At 39.7% G+C, this 20,679-nt stretch overlaps 1 protein-coding gene across 2 annotated transcripts in view; it reads left to right on the top strand.

Annotated features, from left to right (window-relative positions):
• Window positions 1–12,153: 12,153 nt before the first annotated feature.
• Window positions 12,154–20,679, top strand: part of LOC121185882 (neurocalcin-delta A) — a 62,831-nt gene continuing 54,305 nt past the window's right edge. The window contains exons 1-2 of one of the 2 annotated variants that reach the window (XM_041044373.1): window positions 12,154–12,262; window positions 14,984–15,109. The gene's annotated coding sequence lies outside the window, so the exon portion shown is untranslated. The remainder of the gene's footprint in view (window positions 12,263–14,983; window positions 15,110–20,679) is intronic. The other variant, XM_041044375.1, reaches the window with a different exon arrangement.

Here is a 20,679-nt window from a genome sequence, read left to right as displayed (position 1 = left end):
GTTCTTCACAAATAAAGGGTTTTTTAATAAACTGAAAGGTCCTCTGCTGTGGCCCATAGAGAAAATGAAAGGGGGCAGTGAGGTATGGTACAATGTGGCAGGAAAAAAAGAGCAGCTCATCAGAAAATAACAAAGGTGCAAGTTAAAGATAAGGCGCCTGTCAGAGATTAATCCAGGCCTGCTTGATTGTTTTCTTTAATACCAGACCTGCTACAGCAAGCGATAAGTTTGCTGAGTAATTTGGTTTTCTAGGGGACGGTTAGCGAGTGGGTGGCTGGGTGCTCGAAATAATATTCAGGTGTGCTCCATAATTGATTTCTTTTTTCTTCCACTCCTCAGTTCTCAAAGAAAAATGAGATGAAACTCAAAACTGCTTTGACTTGCCTTTCTGTTCACCCCGCTCTTTCTCCCTCTCTTATTTTCTCCCCCTTTTCTGCTCCCTTCTCTTCTCTTCTCTCTTTCCCCTTTGGATTAATAAACTGGCTTTGTTCAAGACAATAAAGGGAAGGACAGAGTATGCTTGAGGAAGCAGTTTTCTCTTCTTGCTAGCAGCTCCATTGTGATGGTTTCTGAAAGTAGTGGAGAAGAGAGAAAGACGGGCAGCACAGGCAGATAGACAGCGGTGTGTGTGTGTGTGTGTGTGTGTGTGTGTGTGTGTGTGTGTGTGTGTGTGTGTGTGTGACTTACTGATGAGTCTGAGGAAAATGAATGCAAAGAACAATAGATTAAAATCTATTAGTTTGGTAATGAAAAGCACAGAAACAGTGGCTCTATGTTAATATAGCTGCAGAAATAAAATATGTACATACAATGTGTGAGGAAAAGTGATTTGATAAAAATGCTGCCTAACTTATCTGAAATGACTTTTTAATTTTCTGCAGCAATTACCATCCTTTCCCCTTTCTATCTCCTCCCTCAGAGATCATTCTAGTTAAGTTTCTCTCACTTGCTGTAGAAATGCTTTGGGAGACATACTTTAAATTAGATTCATCTGAAAAGACAGCAGATTCATAAGACAGCACACACACACACACACATCATCTGTGGGCAAAGTTTCCCATATTGTATTTTGTGGGGTTTTTTTCTATATATGAGTGAGGAATAGGCTTTTGCATTTTTGAAAAGTAGATCAGCAGAAAAGCAAAATCTCTGTGAAATATTAATCGTTAAATCAATCATTCATCATCATCATTTCCCAGCCGCAGCACTGTGCCCGTTTACCTCTGAGTATCTGAATAAACAACTTGTTTTTATCCTGAAAGAGGGATTGGAGAGACAGACACAGAGGAAAGGAGAAATTTCTCATATTTTTCATCATTTTGCCATTTTGATGCCAGAATTGATCCACCTCACAAATCCCTCATCTCTCTGCCTCTCTCCTCCCCTCTGCTCTCCCTCCCCCTCTCTCTCTCTCTCCCCTCCATCCCAGCCACTTCTACAGAAGATGGCCTGTACTCTAGGGCTGTTTTCCAATTACGGCTCAACCTTTTCAGAGAAGGTCATTATAATTAGAGATCCATTTAGCTTTTCTGTGAAAAGCACGAAATAATTTTTTCTGATTGTGGTCCCTGGAAGAAGAAGAAGGAAAAAAATGCTGCAGTGCTGATCTCAAGTGGCTCTATTATTATGGTTGGGTGGACAGGTTGCATGCATTAATGGCTTCACTTTGGGTGGTGGTGGTGGTGGGGGGGGGGGGGGGGGGGTGAGACTGGCCTTTTGCACATTACTAGCACATGAATGGAAAAAGACATCTTGGAAATAGCTCTCCAAATCAATACCAGGCCTGTATGTGTCTGTGTGTTCACCTCAGCAAAGAGAGGATAATAAGCGCAGGAGGACTTCATTGGGAGTGGAAGTTTCTGTGGACTATAACCTGTCTGAAAAAAATGAATTCTTCATATGTAATCTGAGAAAAAATGATTACAGAGCCATTGAGTCCTGTTTGAACAAGTCTGGGCTTGCTAAGATTGGCTTTTTTTATAAGCGAGTAACAAAAGTGATCTTGTGGACATAGATTTCTGTTTCTTCTGGAACATAAAAGTGAAAATGTACTGTTTGAAAATAGGAACAAGTAAACTAAGCATCCAAACCTTACACAACCCTGTTCGGATGACTCGCTTACTTGTTCCGATTTGACATTTTTTTATCTCTTCATTCTAATAACTAACTAACAGACCAACTACCGTCACACTGCAATACAAAAATGTTTCATTTTATGATCTGATTTGATTTGATTTCCATGTTGTCTACACTGATTATCAGCAGGTGAGGATGCTGACTGTTTACCTGAAATATGCAGCTTTAGCATCATACTGTGGCTGCATATTTAAGACACCTTAAACGTGCAGCCACACGATTAAGACCCAAGATTCTTGGTTTAAAATGAGTCTGCTGGGAAGACAGTATTGGTGTTTGCAGAGACTGTCTTCTAAAGAAGAAGGGCAGCGTCTGTTTTTTTTTTTCAGCAATGGCCCCAAAATAACAGTATGTTCTACAGTATGTTCCAAAAACATATAGCAGCAGTTTTAGTCTAATAATTGAAGGAGCAAAGGATGAAGTCAGGAGATGATGCAGACATGGACAAGCAACATGTTTTGTCATTTATTTGGAGGACTTCCAGCAAAGGTTGTTGACACATTGGTGGAGCCAACATACAGCTGACAAAATCTGTTTGCTGCAACTGTCATTTCAGTTGGCAAAACCAACAGATGCCAGCTACAAATAAGAATCCAGCATTTTTCTGCGCCTGACTGAAATCAGGCCCCATTTTTTCAAAGAATACTGGGAATTTAATCTAAAACGCAACAGTGGTAGCAACGATAACTATGGAGGCGAGGCTTGGTAATTTGTCAGTTCTGACTTTAACCTCAACTATAAGTGGACCTTTTCTAATAGAAACCAAGTAAAAAAAAAATAGCATGCCCAACACTTGTACTGTTACTCCATTATCCAGTTCCTTATGAAGGAATGTAATAAACCACAGTTTGCGTGGTTCAGTATTTGCGCTTTTCACAAAATGTATGAAACTGTGTTCATGGACAAAGATCCTAATTTACATTCCCCATGCAGCCACACACAGATAGGGAGTGGATCTTTGCAGCATACAATCTATACAACAGTATGTTTTCTCCTCTCTGTATTACAGAAGCAGATGGCTGGGGACCAACACTCCAAAGTGGTGGAAACCAACTAATTGGTTTGAGGAAAATCGATATGGTGCCGGCAGCAAACCCCTCCTCGCCCCTCACAGTCCATCAGTCTTGCTCTGCAATTATCCCATTGATTGGCCAGTGCTAATTGCAGGTCTCATTATTGCAGGTTTCAGCCAGTTGCCATCACAGCAGCTGAGTTCAGAGGTAAACAGTGAGGAGTAACTGCAGAGCATATACACTATAGCATGAGTGACAGCGCATACAGGTGGTCTGGGGATGAGTAGGCTGAAGTCTAATCAGCACATCTGAGTACATATGATGATGATAAGATGTTTCATTGAACCTTATAGCCTTGTTGCAGAGTTCCCTAATGTTCTACAACAGAGGGAGGTCAAAGGTCAGGTCAGCAGCACAGGGTGGCGGTGTACTGTATAATACTCCTACATGAAAATGAACAGTCACTGAAATGATCTGATTAAAAAGCTGTAAACAGTGCTTTATTCAACTCCTTTTTAATCAGAAATAACAAAGATGTAGATCAATAAATCCTAAAGTGGGTGATGCAGCCAACACCGTCTATCAGCTTCTCTGTAGCTGGTCAGTTAAGGACTATGTCATATCTACAGGATCAAGCACAAAAGTTGTTTTTGTGATCAATTTAGAGTTTTTTTGTTTTGTTTTTGAGTTACAGCAACTAAATGAAGACATTGTTTTGTTTCCTAACAGAATTAATTTTATTGATATAGGTTTTAATTAAAAGCTGTAGTAAATGCATGAAGTGTAAAGGTTGAACAAAGAACATTTCTGATGTGCTGAACAGTCCCTGAATGAATGGTATATTTCCTGTTATATCCATACTGTACATATAACTTCAGTATTTCTGTCTCTACCCTCTGATTCGACCCAAAGGAGCAATTCCTGAGTAAGCGCCCCTGCAGTGGCAAGAGATGTGCCTCAGACAATGAAACAAACTTTCTTCCAGAGCAGACAGATAAGTGATATATTATGACTTCTTCTGTTTTTTTAGTTACTTAGCAAAATATATATAGACATTAATGTTTAGGATTAAGATTTTGTTGCTGTCTGTGAGGAGCAGGGTAAGAAGTCAAGTTCAGTAAGGTGAAGTTGCAAGCCTTGGTTTCAGCTCATTTAGGGCGTGGGTGGCGGTGATCTCCTGTTTGGGGGGAGATGAGTCAGTGGATTCATGTTTCATATCAGTTTATCTTTGTTGCTTTTTGTCCTTTTGTTTTTGCAGCTCTTTTATTAAGCCTTTGTCGACCTCAGTTGCATCTTACTTACAATTCATTCTCTTTTGTGTGACTTATTTCCTTCGCCCCATCTGGAATGTTAAAGGGCTCAATAATACAATCAAGCTCAACAGAGCTATTAGATTATATCATAGATATAACATTATAGTTACATTATACGCCTACAAGAACATTACCTTTGGCTGACAGAACATTGCAAGTTAAAGAAGAACTGGATAACCCAAATATATCATTCTAGATTTCTATTTAATTTATGGTTCAGAAATGGTGTGATTGTTTTAAAGATGTCTTTGTTACTAACTCATTTATCTCATTTGAAACCTTAATTAAAATTTATTACATTTCTCAATCTCGTGTTTTTAGATACTTACAGCTTTACTATGAAGTATTATATTTCCTTTCTCCTTCGCCCACCAAGCTGCCCTTTAGAGGACCTGACACAAACCTTAAAGGCTGGATTTCAACTGTATGTGTATGATACAATTCAACACATCAATCCTGCAGCACAGACCAAAGACAATAGAGGGAACAGAACCTCAGGGTGACGATCCCCAACCCTGTTGGTGTCTCATTATTAGCTGCATTTCCTCCTCATCCATTTGCATCCGTCACTGTTTGCTGCAGTTCAAAGTCACTCGTCGTCTCTGTTTTTGTCTGTTCTGATGCCAGCTGTCCTGGATGTCACCAGTCACCAGCGACAATGAGGCACTATGTTCTGGTCATTAACTCATTAAACTATTTCTGGACCTCGATATATCAGCAACATAACAACAGATCCTACTCCATGTATGGTGATATTTGCTGTACCTCTAACAGAACATAGCCTCACTAAGTATCACTCAAATGGGATACAGCATTTTCTTCCCTGTTCACATGATGATTAGTCCTAATTACCCCCCTTTTACGTATCAGATCAAGGAAATCATGATGTGTCTTCAAACGGAGAAGCTGAGATCCACTCTGAATGGATCAGAGGAAAAGATAACAGAACCTGTATTGATTATGTGGAGCAATCGATCCTTCCCATCAGTTTGATGCCACATTTTTTCACTCTGACCTGATTCTAATCTTGTTGTTTTACATTTTTTTCCATCTGTAATTTTTCTCTGCCACAATATATTCACATATCTGGGACAGAAACATTCCCAAACATTTCTATGTGACTTGTTCTGCCATTATAATATTCCTGTAGCCTGCATGGTTATTCATTTGTCCAGCTTTGGTTGTAATTATCTCTGCTTTTGTTTTGTTTTTTGTATACCTTACTGTGAAATGTGATTAATCAGAATCAGATCATCATTCACTACATTTTAAATAGTTGGTTTTGATAACATGTAGTGTTAATCAATTTTCCTGTTATTTTCATATGATTTACATGCTTTAAAGTCTGTTCCATGTTTCATTTTGTTCTTTTCCCATGACCAGTCAATTAAGCACCACTGGTAGTGTGAGAGATCACATCTGAGAGCAGCACTAAGTCTGAAAGTCTGATTTGACTAACACTAAAGTTCACGCAGCAGGTAAATATGTGGTAGAATGATCAAGGTCAAAAAATAAGGTTTCAAATATGAAGCTAAAAATTTTACAGATAATGTGTGACTGAAGCAGACTAAATGCAGACCCTTCTTCACACACATACATTACAGTTTGGTTTCATACACTACAGTACAGTTCAGACTAATTAATTAGAGTTAAAGGGCAGATATAAAGTGGAGGGATGTGTCTGCTCCCCTTATATATGTAAGCACCAGGAAGTAAACTGATAAAACTACAACTGGGTTTTTACAAAAAAGCACAAACAGTAAGAAAAAGCTCAGTATTGGCCTCCTGTCTGAGTAGATGTACCAGCCTGAATCCCCTTGGTCAATCAAGACATTTTCAGTTTATTGTTTTGTGAACTAAAGGAACCTGGCGTTAAAACGCAGCATTACAGACGTGTCCCCACCCCACACACACATACAAAGACACACACGCACGCACACACACAATTAATCTATTCACACACTAAATCCAATCGCTGTAGAGTGATGCACATGCACACAGGTAAACATACACACACACACACACACACACACAAACAGAGTCTCTGTTCGTCCTGTTCTCTCCCATGGGCCTCTGTTAAAATTGACCTTCTCTGCCTTTCATCACAGGAAAATATCACCCTCAAAGAATAATAAGGCCGCCAGACACATTAATTAGAGAGCATCTATTTAGATAAACGTCTGAGAGAGGAACAGAGAGAGAGAGAGGGGGAATGTAAGGGAAGTTATTAATATGCAATATGAAAATAATTACACCCGATTTTTCTTAATATGTGGAAATAGCCCCTCTATATTTTGTGAAGGTATTTTGATGCAGTCTTTTTATGGACATTTGTTTTCTGGAAAAAAAAAAAACATTTTGTAAGGTTTGCAAGCTTATGTATTTCCTGTTTATATGTTCTTGCTTTATTCTGAGTGCATCCATGCATATTTATATTTGGTTATTGTCATGATTAATGTCAGTGTTTTGGCAGACCTGCAGTATTTGCTGTGATTTAAAACTGAGCTTGCAGAGCAGCAATTTGCTCTGTCAGTCACTTAAACAGCGTGAAACACTGTGGTTTTCCAGAAATTCAGACACACTGAGCAGCAGCTTCTAGCAAGGTTAGGACAGTAAAACACAAGTCAAAGATCTGCATACACAACACACTTCACCTTTTTTTCTTGTACATCTCAGGTGTGTACATGAACATGTGCAAGTGCACAACTGCATGCAGGCAACCTATGTGCTTAAAAATTATCTTCAGGCTCTCTTGCACGTGTGTGTGTGTGTGTGTGTGTGTGTGTGTGTGTGTGTGTGTGTGTGTGTTTGTGTGTGTGTGTGTGTGTGTGTGTGTGTGTGTGTGTGTGTGTGTGTGTGTGTGTGTGTGTGTGTGTGTGTGTGTGTGTGTGTGTGTGTGACCCTCTGTAAATAAGGTTCTGTGCTCCATCTGGTCTCAGTCAGAGCAGTTTGAGGCAGCATCTCAATCAGAGCTGCTGCTGGTTGGTGTTGTTCTCATGTGCTGCAGCTGCCCAGCCTTCAGCCTGAACACACACACACACACACAAACTGGGATCACCTCTGTTCACACCTTTTTACACAGCCAACAGCAGAAATCAGCCCACTCGTGTTTCATTTGCCTTTGCTTCTCGTGTACAGTGGTTTCTGAATTAAGTGTTGACTTGCTGTGCATGACGCAAAAAGGGACAAATGGGACAAGACTGTAGTCTCCGTTACACAATTAAACCTATGTTTTAACAACTGTAGCTGCTGTTTCACATACATTTGTTTCCCCTGGTCTTGATCAATCCTTTGCTGCCTTCAAGTGCTGTTGAAAAAATTGTATTTTATCAAGCACACCTACATTAAAGTGCTAACTGTGGTAGGGAGGTGGGAATTTTCTGTCACACCTGAGTTGCAGAGACATGACATTTAAGATTATGTTTTGAATGCTTATACATGTTATATTGTGTTTTATTTTAGATTTTATTCTATGTGAAAAATATGGAGACATTTTGCCGTCTTTTCCTCTCCTAAGTGTCTCAGTGATGCCAACAAGTGCTTTGGTTTGTCCTTTTATCCTTTTCTCAATCAACTGTTGACTGTGTGACAGGTCACAGGTGTATGGTTTCATACACAGTCCTTCCTCTCTCGGGCTTTGTGAACGCACACTGTTTCATCGTCATTGCTTTAATGCAGATTTTAAAAAAAGCTCAGTCGACTTCAGAGCAGCCATCACTATCTAAGAAGACAGACAAGTTGTGTGTGTGTGGATTCTGGGGTTGGAGGTGGGCTTGATGGTTACCAAGGCGACAGAAATATCTTTTCCCTGTTCTGTTACAGCAGGAAGCAGGAAGATTTCATCAACTCTGGATGACCCCCCAGAAACACAGGTGCAACATCTTCCCTCTCTCTCTTGCTTTCTTTCTCTTTGTCACAGCGTCTCCCAAACACACACACACATGTAAAAGCTTACACCACAGTCATACTCATTTACACACACACACAAACTGCAGTACACTTTTACATGTTGGGCTGAGGCGTTGGTGGGTTCATGAATTGGTCAAATTACAGAAAATGAAAAGGCAACTACTTTGATTGTCAATTATTCATTTGTCATTTCTTTCTGGAGAGCGTGCCAGACTCGTGGCAGAGAGCTTCTCTCCTGTGATGGTTTGCTGTTTCCTGTGTGATGTTAAACTGAGCGTCTTTGGGTTAATGAATGTTGCCTGAATGAGACAGGCTGTTTGATGGTGTTGTCTTGGGTCATGAGAAGTTGTTGCAGGTATTTATTTATTTATTTATTTATTTATTTATTTATTTATTTATTTATTTATTTTGTAATTTGTGTGTAGTGTCCTCAGAAATTATCAAAGGTGAAAGATAAGATCATTTTCTTTCGGTCCTTTACTACATGATTAAACCATTAAAAAAAAAACAACAACAACAAGAAGGAAGATTTGGAAAAAGAAACTCTTAGAACAAAAGTTCTCTGACACCCATTCAGAATAAACATTTTTCTGTATTCTCATTTACTTTGACATTTTCACTGATAAAAAACAAAGAGCAAACAATTTCTCAGCAGAGATCCGTACGTGTGTCGCTCACTCACAAACCTGATTATTTACAATAATAAGACCTTTCCATTATAACGCTCAGCTATTGTTTTTCAGACGGCTGCATGATGAAATACAATATGGGAAAGATGCTGCCAGTAAATGTGAGACCAAATCTGACAAATGGGGAGGAAAAACCTGAGATAGACGCCTGACGAAATGACAAATGAAATGAAATGAAAAAAGAAAAGAGCAAAACGACACAGTGATTGTGATCTGACGTGTCTGTTTTACATGCATATTAAACTGCAGTTGCTGTCAGATCCGTAGTGCCTTTTGGGGCTTACAACATTTAACACAAAGGTAAAAAGAAAAGAAAAAGTGTTCTTTATTAGACTCTTAAAAATAATTACATGTATTAGTGGGTAAGATGTGCGGTGAAAAGGAAATTAAAGGTTTAAGTATAATTCACTATGCTCTTGGTTATCTCTTAACCAGCAAGACTCGGGGAATGTTTAACATGCGGCACTCTGGTTTGGACCTTTTCTTGGCTCCGTGCCTCACGAGTGTAATTTGGATGAGTGCAGCTCGCTTGCCTTTGGGCTCATTAACAACAATATAAACAGTAATTACTGTGATCGCCTAATTAATTCATTTAAAAATGCTGCACAGCGTAAAAGGCATGAGCAAATCTTTTCTGGAGATAACAATTTTACAAAATTATTGTTGACATAATTAGCAATTTCATGTTCCAAAATACAAGTGAAATAATTAAAAACCTTTTTTTTTTTTTTGTCCCATTTCATACATGTGCTGTTTTATTATTCAGATTCCTTGCGCTTTTCTTTGGCTTTTCACTAAGCCTGCTTTCTGTGAGTTATCCTTCTCTGATCCCGTCTCTGTCTGCATGGCAGCTCTGCAGCCCTGATAAATGTAATCCTCCCCTCTGGACACATTCCTTTGTTTTTAGGCCATTTCTACGCTCTCCTCTGATCAGCGAGCTTTACTTATAATAGAATTCTTTGCCTTCATTCAGTGGGTTTTGTTGGAGCAAAGAATGGTCATTTGGGCCTCAGCCGTCCATTAATTCCATCTACTTTATTGGACAGTTAATTGTGATTAACAGTAATTAAGATTCAGCTGAACAAAGAATGGATTTGTTTTGCTTCTGGACAATAGACGTTATGAACGACGAACTCTTTCGGCATCTTCTACCACACCCACACCAAGATTTTCTCCAGAAACAACATTTCAATTAAGACTAACAGTGAGCATAGATACGTTCCATGATAACTAGTTGTTATGGCTCCTGTGTGAAGAAACACGATCAGCTCGTACTGTAAATTAGCCCCATGAAGGGAACATAGCACATCTATGTTTTGTGTCTATTTAAATCTCAGTGGATTTTAGTGTCAAAATATTTATTTTTAGAATAAAATATATTGTTTGAATTTCTAAGTCATCCAGTGCTTTAATGGAACAAATATTAATGCATAACATGAGAACCACAATGTCAGAGGCAAGTGGCAGAATGCTTTATGTTACAAGCACAGTCTTTTGACCCTTCAAAACCCCAATTAGTATTCCTGCAGAATTTATTACCACGCCTGGCATCACTTCTTGTTTATTACGTCTCTACTCATTAAAATGAGAGTAGATTTATGGACAGATCTGACTGATGCATGTGTGAGGGGGGAAAACACCATATGAGAATGGTGACAAATCTATTTTTGATCCAGTGCAGTGTGGCTGATGTGTTAGACAGAGCCAGATTAATGGTAAGGATAATTATTTAGATGTGAACAGGGGCAGAGGTTATATGTGGTAACCTACTTTACCAAAACAGACATCTAGTCAACTATCAGTGATGTGTGAGGTACAATATGCCTCTCATCCACACACACAAACTTTTCTTTTCTTCCTCTGTTGATCTATACAGTCATGTAACATATGGCTAAGGTGCACTTTGACACAGATTACAGTCATTCTAAATTACTATATGTTAAGATAAACATCTTATAAACGAGCCTATATTTTTAACCATTGAGCAGGACGAATGTAATACAGTAAAATGAATGAATGAATGAATGAATGAATCTTATTTTTGGAACCTGAACTTGTATCAGGTGAAGTGAGATGCACAAAATGAGAATAAGCTGTTGAGCACAGCACTTGATCACCACCTGCTGGTATTATCTGTGCACAGTTCCATGACCTGTTTTGACTTACTGACTTATTGATAAATTGATTGATTGATTGATTCTTGGCACATTTTTCAGTAAAGCTGGGATGTGGGTTTTTTCCCCTGAAAATAATCACTTGAAAGAAAAATGTGTTTGTATCTATTACTAAAATCATTTACAGCCTGTGTATGTGTTATCCCAGACACAGGCGTAGGAACCAAAGAGGGCAGGAGGTTCTACGCCAGAGTGACTTAACATTTCTTGCTGGAAGGTCATAGAGTTCAGTTAATTCAACACGCTGGGCCTTTTTGAAAGTATGTGCCAGCCAGTGTTAGTGATGGTCTCCTTGTGACCAGTGTTCATCTTTCCTGTGACTAAAACATTTCAAGACGCTTGGCATTTTTAGAGTTTCATCATGATTTCTGAGTATTTTACCAGAGCCACATTACATATTTTTCCGGTGCTTGTGGTAAATCCAATACCAGTTCAGACAGGAAGGAAAGGAAAACTACACCTGCAAAGAGGCACAAAGGAGTAGGATTACAAAGACTAACTGCCTACTATACTGACCAAAAGTTAAATCTTTAAATGTTAAATTCTGTGTTTAGTCTTAATTGGCCCTTGGGAAAAGGCCTGTCTACTCTAGTTGCCCACTAGGTGGCGCCAGGCGCCCATCTTTAAAAAATTTCATGGTACTTTGGCTCCGAGTGGTTAGAGAGGGCGAAGCAGACAGACGTCTCACTCTGCTCTTTTCTGGATACCACAAATGCACAGAGATGTGCCACACATTGCTTTCATGATAGAGGATAAAACGTCGATTTTAGTAAAAGCAACTACCATGTCGTGTCAGAGCTGATTAAAGTTTATACTTTGTCCGAGGGTGCATGCGTCATGAGAGACACTATTATACAGACCGGAAGGTGAGCCAATTTTCCTCTCATGCAGCACATCTTGTGTATATACGATCTTTGCTCTAACTAACTACACATTGACACTTGTTGGGGGGTACATGTGTTCTGTCGCAGTTTACCGATTTACCGGCAGATGAAGAAGCCACGTCTGATGACATTTTAGCCTGAGCGGTAAGTCTCCTGTATGAGCTTAGTTATTTATGACATTTACAGCTCTTATTCATTTTAAAGACCGTTAGTTGGTCTCAATAAATAGCTGTTGCGGGAAACTCCATAGTGTATCTGATTCACCCGGTTAAGAATGTAAGCAGCCTGATTACACATCACATCCACACACACACACACACACACACACACACGGTGTCGTTTATTAGTCGTTTAGCTAGCTGCTGTTCTCGGTGTTAGAGCAGCAGGTCAGGTTAACACACAGTTTACCGTGTGCGGCTTTGGCGCATCCCAGACAGTAGCATTTTAGCCTGCTATGCTAGTAGAGCTGTGCACAGCACCAACCACTTCTGCCTTTGACTCTGTTTGGATGCCACAAGGGTTTAATGTTCCGCGGGCTTTTTGTTCCGCCGTGTGTACTGTTTGTGCTATCAGAAGTGTTGTGTTCTCATTGTTGTGTATCGACAAATGCTGTAAAGACCTCCTCGGGTTGTGCTGTAGGTGGACACACACTGCAACAACTAAGCTTTACACAAACCGCTGTGCTGTGGACAGAAAGTTTCGAGGGGTTTAGGGCTGAGTGTGTTGAGTAGGAATTCCCAAAGGTGTTTCTCAGGAACCGAATAGCACACAGAGCCGTGTCTGGAAACATGTAGTATTTTGTTGTCACACATGGTGTGTGGCGCAGACTCACAACTCTGGAGTGGGATGGATGTACGATAAAACGAAATGAGTCGTCCTTGCCTCGTGTTTTAACTTTAAGAAAGCAAATAGTGATAGGATTCAGGGTTTCCTCGTTTTACTGCAGAGCATCAATCCAGTTTTAACTATGTGTAAACAAAAGCGTATTGAAGTTGTACACACCCCCATTTCACTGCATTAGAAAGATTTATCACTTCCGGCCAAGATTCAACTGCCTTTCTATTACAAATTAAGGCCACAGCCGAGTTAAGACACAAGCCTAAACTTAATTCACCCACTTTTTAAATGGATTTCTCATATATTAAGCAATGACATTAAATTTTATCATGAAAATCTATTGTGCAGATCACATTCAGTAGAGTGAGAAACTAGAACTAGATCAGGGGTGTCCAAACTGTTCCACAAAGGGCTGCGTGGCTGCAGGTGTTTGTTCCAACCAAGCAGCAGCACACCAGACTTGACTCATTTAATCAACTGATCTCAGTCTTCAGATAGTTGATTGGTCAAACTGTGTGCTCTTCACTGGTTGGAACAAAAACCTGCAGCCACGCAGCCCTTTGTGGAACAGTTTGGACACCACTGAACTAGATGGATAAATCAGCCAGGCTGATATATCAACCAATACTGGCAGATGTATCGGTATGGTGGTATGGTGGTATGTGTATCTCCCTCTTATTTATGTGTCTTTGTCACATTTGAAAAGGACAAATTTATGTAAAGGAAACAATATTTGATCAGCCAAAAATAATAATAACATCAAGTACCAATATCAATATTGGCCTTACAAATCCAGTGTTGGACAGACTAAATTAGACACCTGGTGTGACATGTTAGTGCTATATGATATAATGTTGTATATTAAGAACAGTGCTTTTTATTTCAACAGTTATTTGTATTACTGATTAATTTGCAGAATAATTTCTGACATTATCAATGAATCACTGGTCCTATAAAGTGTCCAGAAGCAAATATTCAACTCTATTAAATTTACAAGAGGAGACTGTTTTTTTGGTTTAACATTCTCAGGTTAGGTATTTTCAACACATCTCTTTATGAAAAGTGCCCTGTGACAACTTCTGTTGATTTGGCACTATGAAAATAAAATTGACTCTCTAAAAATCTCTGTCAGTGTGATTATTATTTGTTTTTTTTATATATATTGCTTAAGAAGAGTAAAACATCTGGGTGCAGTGTTGGAGCTGCTGCGTTGTTGGAGGTGTTGGGTGGTGCTGGTTGATAAAGAGAAGGCAGAGGTTGCAACCGCTTTATGGATGTGCAAAGCAGATTTCTCACCTCATCTGCTGAGTTTATTACATGTATGGCAGAGACAGATGAGCCCACATCTGGGGCAGGTTGCACATCATCAGGCATTGTGGTTTTTCCTGACAGCTGCAGTCAGTGTCAGCAGGCTGAAGAGGAGGGCGTCTCCCTGCTGCTGTGATGGCTTACTGGTGGATTTGGTTAGCTAACTTGTTTTTAAAACTGACCAGTGAGTGAATGATACCTTGTTTGTTTGTTTGTTTGAAGTGTTTGTTTAAGAACTGTGGGAGCAGGGTGTCTTTGCTGTGATGGTTGTGTTGACTCAGAGCGTTGGCTTCTGGGCCTGGGAAGAATATGTAAAAAATACTGTACAAGAATGTCCTTTGACGTAGTACATGTAACATCACTATTTTCATTTGGCAGAGTAGTCAGTGAGCGTCTGAGCAGCTTTAATACTGTGGCTCAAGACTGGATAACCTTAGGCTGTGGTAAAAGCCAGTTGCATGGAGGGTTGGCTGTGAGCCACTGTTTCTTCTGCCCCCACGTATGAACTCTGACTTCAGACCAGGATCTCATGCTTCTGTTCCGGTCTGTAGGTCGGTGACGCTGAACCACACAGCTCACAGCTCTGAACCTCAGTCAGTGAAATACAGTGACCTGTTGAACTACTCATTAACTGAACAGTCACACTCATTAACCAATAGAGACACAAGCAGTCAGCAGCAGAGTACATATCCACATGTGTTCCTTTACATCTTTCCTCAGGTGCTGTTAACTTTAAGTAAAGGTCATTGGTGGATAAGGAAGGACGCTATAAACAAATACCTGAAGGAGTGACTCAGCATTGTGAAACCACTCACCTGGGCTGCCGACATCTACACATTCCACCTGGTGAGTGACACAGCCACAGAAGTATAATTGGCTAGAGTTTGTCTGTAGTTAAAATATATGCTGCAGGTTGATTGTATGAGGACATCAGTGAATGGATATCAGATTTATTTTAGGGATGAAAAAGCAGCTGCACACATGAGGGGACGGGGTTCACAGTGTCGTATGTATGCAATATACAAGGTGTGAGGCTGACATCATAGCCCTTAGCTTTGGATCAGTGCGCCTTCGGAGACTAAGAAGAGCTGCTTGACCTTATATCACAACTCCCAAATTCACATCCTGCTCCCACCATAACCTGGACCTGGAAAAATATATATTATGTATTACAGAATGACAAATGATGCAATCAAGAAAGCATAGTATAATTAATAACAAACTTGTAGTGAAATTACAGTTGATTATAAGTTATAATGAACGAGTGGCAGAAATGGCAGTAGTGAGCAGGATGAGAGCAGCAGACATGTCGCCTGTAACAGTGCAATGAACGTGTAGGAATTTAGCTGGAGCTGAGCTCATGTCATCACTGGTGTATTGGTTGTTTGGTTTTCTTTGGCTCTTTTTCCTTATCAGACGGACACAGTGTGGGAAACGGTTTCTACTTTCGTCCTTCAGTTTTTCCAACATGGATAGTTAGAATTGTTGGCATTCCTCGTGGAAACCAAAGACTGAGCTATACAGCTGCGAGACGAACCCACCGACGCATAATACTGACAAGTCGAACGAGTCCAATTACAGGCAGATTTTTTATTTTATTTATTTATTCTTTTTTTTTTATTGGTATTGGCACGTTAAGTTTAAATATTGCGACTGGAGTGGTTGAGAGACCTTGAGAGGGAGAACATGTAACACATCCCAGATTGCAGCCCAGGACATCTCAGTCACATGGTATGTGCCTTCAAAAAGCTTAAACTACATTTCCATGACGTCCCGTGAAGAAGAAGAATAAGAATTTATCCCTCTGAAACTGTAAATGTCAAGGCATGTCCTTCATGAAATGTCCTTGAAGCACCACCGTACAGATAAATATCACAGCATCTCGCCCACCCTCTAGCATGCAGAGCTTGGCGTTTGCTCCCTTGTGCCTCTGCTCTGCTCGACACAAGTGTGGCTTAGTGGCTGAGACCAAACAGGATCATCAACTGTCAGCCTCATGCTTCCCACGGACATGATGGTGACAGCTTGAACAAGGGAACATGATGTGCTGCCCGCCGCCTTCAGGAGAAGACCTGACACACTACACCCCCTCCATCCATTCATAGGCGGACTGTTTGTGAGAGTCGTGTTTGTGTCGCCGTGTGGCTCATGCATGAATTCATGCCAGTCAAGTTTCTCATCATTTCAAAAATACTACCCAGCTCACTTCCACCTATTCTTCAAATTTAGATATCTGGCCCTGGTAACTCACAGAGGCGGCAGTAATCGGTAAACCCAAATCAAAGTTTTAAAACGGCATCTGAGAAACCTGTGGGTGTCATCACTGTCACAACGTTTAGACAAAGCCTTTCTGTCACTTGTGGTTGATCTTGTGTCGCTCGTGTCACTTGTTGTGTCACTTTGTCGTTATTCTGCTGTGTCAATAAAGTTAGGTCATTGTCCAATCCACGTAGCTTATACACAAATATATTTTGTTGTTTACATCATCTACTGACCCAGGGATGGAAGCTAGCTAGTGGCTAAATCTGGTGCAAAATACCTCTTCTCTTTTACTGAAAATATTTTTTTTACACTGACAAATGCGTTCAATAAATGAATAAAAATAAAATAAGAAATAGGGCGGGTGTCGTCTTGGTCTCAATAGTCTTTTTTCTCTTCAGGAATGTAGATTTGCCTGTTTTATTCATTTATCCATCTCCTCGTTACTGGTGGAACAGACAAAGAATGCGTTCATTAAGAAACATTGGCAATTTTCAGCTTTCTTGAAATGTAAAAACCAGAAGTAAAGTGGGCTGAGGTATCAAAATCAAAAAGCAGCTCACTCTTTCGTCCCTTACTCTGAGTGGGAGTCGTCACTGATGTTTAGAAACTTACTATTTAAAATGTAAAAAATATGACTTTCTGTCTTTGGTGTGAACTGGTGTCAGCCACCCAGCTGACATCACTCAGGGTTTTTTTTTTTCTCTGACTCTTCATAGTTACCCACAGAGCTACAGGATACATTATCAAACTGTTTCCACACACTGTGTCAAAGCCCCCACAACTTTAAAAGAGATTTTATCTTTGTGGGGATTAAATAAATTTTCATTTCTAAAATTGTCAGATTCTACTGAAATGTTATTAAACTCTAAAAGGAGTGTATATTAGGACTGCATGATGTTGGGAAAAATTGGCATTGCAATTTTTTCTGCGATATATATGAAGATTTGGAAAAATACAGGAATTTTCACCACATGACTTGAACAGATCAATTTGGAAAGAATTCGTCATTATAGGATGATCAGCGTGATTTTGTAGGGGAGAATTTGTTTTTCAAAAAAGCAGCAAAAGGACTTTTTTTTTAATGTGAACCATCCTTTCTTGAACTGTAATACTATACAATTGGTTTCAAAGCGCCAAACACAAAAGCAAGTGAGCGCTGTGACTACTCCTCTGAAGTGGTTTTGGATGGGGCAGTTAGGTAGTTTAATACACTGACTCCATTGTATTCATATAATACTCGTCTATCAGTCCAGGCTAATGTCAATGATCTGACATGTCATGATATTAATAATGCATGTTGCTTACCCTAAAATGTGAAGGGTGTGTCGAGAAGGAATTACAGTCTATATCTCTGTACTCCACATTTAAACAGCATTAACCTAAATAAGCTTCATTATCACTTTAGGGAATTAACATGAGTGACAAAATAGGTCACTTAACATTTTATTGCAAAATTTAAAACCTCTTTTTTTGTAAATAGCAACGTAGTAAACATCTTTTAAACAAAATTATAAAATTAGAAGAGTATCATAGTATAGTATTTTGCTCTATTCTGTTACGCGGGTACAAGATGATAGGCTGAGTTCCAGCTGTGAGAGAAGTGACCAACCAGCTTCTTGCAGACACCTGCAGCACAATCGATGCATCCATCCTTTTTCTCTGTATTGTACATTAAATATTATGCACATTTATATTTTGAACAATAGAGCGCTCATAAAACTACTACTTACTCAAGTGTAAGTTATTTAAATCACGCTTGCTTTATGTATTTTTATCATTTTATAATCTATAAAATCTCACTCATTTTCAAAGAAAATAACTTGTGTCTCATGAGTTTTATATTAGTGGTGTGCTCTCCAGTTTCAAATTAGTGTGAACTACACAGTTAATTCCTTATAAAATAAACATTTATGAAGCTGATTAAACTTGTGGACAAATGCAAAAGACAAGGTTGACTACAGTTTTGTAGCCATCCTATACAAGTATGTGCAGATTGTACAGTTTTGTGTTGCATTACTGGAATGACTTTAGTACTCGAAACCTTTCTTTCGAGTACATGTGGATTTCCTGTGGGGAGGCTGACTCCCACAGTCCAATGTTCTCTGTAAATTAATTTCAGTGATATGTACTATAAGGTAGCACAGTCCAGACAATTAAGACGTGTCCTTTTTGTGAATGGTAACCTTGTTTATACTAAATAAATAAATGATACTTCAAAGACAATATTAATACATATTGCGTAGACTAATGCTGCCAGTTGTTAGTGTTCATTGGGTCACTGTGTAATGAGTGTTAGGAGACAAATATCGTCAGTGTTCTAGTGCAAGAGTTTATCCTGAGATGTGTACAAAGTGTTTTGGTTGTGTTAGCACAGTCTGAAATTGAGATTAACTGTCATGCTGAGCCGTGTGTGGGTAAAGAGAGCTGTGAACCTAGAATGAAAAGCTCCTATCATGTCTCATGTGTGTCAGAGCGAGCCTGCAGTCCAGAGATGACTGAGCGCCGACACCTGGCTTTGTGCTTGGTCAGATGCCATTCATTGACCTGTGAGTCATCACAGCTATGCACTACAGACCTGTCTGATGTGTTAGATCATAACAGTGGCTGTCATTAAATGTGATGACAGACTTTTCAGTGTGCAGCATTTATTGGTTTGCTTTAAATACACAAGCTCTGGTGTCTTATACCATGCACTTTATTTCAATTACTGTGGTTAAGAGTCTGATACACAGCCTTATTTTTCCTTTTCAATGTATTACAGTACCTTGCATTAATTAAGCAGAATTGCTTAGTTAACAAACTTATTTGTTCATAATGTTAAATCTTTATCTTAAATGTAAATGCAATTTTTCTTACTTACTTGAGGTGATAACACTCACAGTGTTATCACCAGTCTGTTTATCTTTGTGATGTGATGTTACAGTTTACAGTTTTGTCCTGTTGGCAGTAACAGTCCCAAATAACTAATGCTAATGTTAATTTAATTGTCTGGACAGTGGAATGAAGCTTATAATAACTCTACAGGATGTGGACTGTAGAATCAGAGCTCTGTTATGAGTTGTATTGTGGATCCACATGGTTTTGCTTTGTAAAGCGTACGGTTTTACACAAAGGTCCTCTTCCATTTGATCGTATTTCTTTCGAGGATTAGCTCTCGATCAGTGCTGCATCCTTTGCTGCATCCTGCTGTCGCTGTGCCTGGAAAACAACATCCCTCTGCGACCTGTCATTCAAATGGCAGCTGTACACACCAGCTGTCTGTTATACTGTAACTCAGCTCTGTACATGTGTCTGTCGGTGCATGTCTGTCGGTCCATTTGTTTGTCTGGCGTGTCTTTCCTCTGTTAAGGTCAGATATAAAGACAGAGACAAACTGCTGGTGTCTAACAATCTGGTGATGGGATTCAGGGCTGGATGCTAAAGAAAACCATATTTTCCTCATACACTGTCAGATAATGATTTGAGTGGAGTCTGGGCTACATTTGACTGTATATAGACACAGTTTATGAATCAGTCAAGCTCTGAAGAAAACTGAGCACCACTGTGAACCAGAAAAAAAACTTTTCAGGTCAGTGAGATCACACAGAAACACCTGAGCCACCTCTGTCCACTGATTAAGACTCTGAGATGCAATTTTAAAAAAGTAAGTGGACTTTTGTGTTGAGATTAGTTTGTCACAAAAGTCTGATGTGGCTATAATCTGTATTTTTGTCATAACAATGGACAACAGTGGATCACATGACTACTTGTATGTGAAAGGGATTAATCGTAGTGATGCACTTACAAAGAATTGTCACCCACCTGTCAGTCTGTCGTCCACACCCACTTCACACTGTGATTGGCCAGCTGTGCTGAGATGACTAATTTTGTAACCTTTTAATATGAACAGCTGAGTTCGGCAACATGAAAGTCTTCCTGGAGAGACTGTCTGAACATGCTCACCCTTATCCCTGTTTTCAAACAGGATCCTGTCCCCCCCCCCCACCTCTCTCTGTGATGGCTGGCTTTTCTCCCCCGCCTTCCACTGTGGCCACTGGGAACACCCGGAAACACTTTTGATTTCCGACGTGGTCAGGCAGCACAGCTTATGAACTAGTTCTGAGAGACCGCAAACCAACCATTACAGCTTGTTTCTTCTGCCACCAACTAGCCAG

The sequence above is a fragment of the Toxotes jaculatrix genome, chromosome 8, assembly GCF_017976425.1.
Source record: "Toxotes jaculatrix isolate fToxJac2 chromosome 8, fToxJac2.pri, whole genome shotgun sequence".
Classification (NCBI taxonomy): domain Eukaryota; kingdom Metazoa; phylum Chordata; class Actinopteri; family Toxotidae; genus Toxotes; species Toxotes jaculatrix.
Note: the sequence above shows the minus strand (reverse complement) of the source record. Positions and strands in the feature narration are given on the sequence as shown.